Here is an 888-nt window from a genome sequence, read left to right on the forward strand (position 1 = left end):
GGCACATAAAAGACACCATTTCGAGCGTGGCCGTTTTCGTGCGGGTGACACGTAAAAGCACCCACTACACTCTCTGAGTGGTTGGCGTTAGGAAGGGCATCCAGCTGTAGAAACTCTGCCAAATCAGACTGGAGCCTGGTGTTGCCATCCGGTTTCACCAGTCCTCAGTCAAATCGTCCAACCCATGCTAGCATGGAAAGCGGACGTTAAACGATGATGATGATGATGATGATGATATATATATATATATATATATATACACACTCACACACATATATACATATATATATACGAAAATATACATATACATACATACATAATATATATCTACATATACGTATTTATATACATATATATCCATATATACATTCATTTCATGCAAACATGTATATACATATGTATGGTGTATCTGGTATAAAATACAGATGATATATCTTATAGCCCCGATCCCAGGTGACTAATGATCAAAGACGATCCATCCGCGACCACCCTGGTTTTTATTCATGCATTACCTTCACCACCACCACCTCTGGTAACCATGACTCCGGTTTCGTTTTGTGATCACACTAAATGATCCACCAATTCCCACAACGTGGTCCTTTCCAAATAGCTTTCGACCTTCTCCAACCCATTCTCAACCACCTTTTCTTTATCGCATACCCCCCCCCCCAACCGTCACCTTACCTTTCCAATGCATCAACTTACGAACACCATCATCTCTCCCCCCCCCCATGTGCTAACCATTCTGCCAGCTGTGATTAACAACCCTTTCTACTAAAAGCACAAGGCCTGAACTTTGTGGGGAGGGAACTAATCGAATATATCAGCCCCAGCGTATCACTGGTACTTGATTTACTGATCCTGAAAGGATGAAAGGCAAAGACCACC

The sequence above is a fragment of the Octopus bimaculoides genome, chromosome 21 (genome assembly GCF_001194135.2).
Source record: "Octopus bimaculoides isolate UCB-OBI-ISO-001 chromosome 21, ASM119413v2, whole genome shotgun sequence".
Taxonomy (NCBI): Eukaryota; Metazoa; Mollusca; class Cephalopoda; order Octopoda; family Octopodidae; genus Octopus; species Octopus bimaculoides.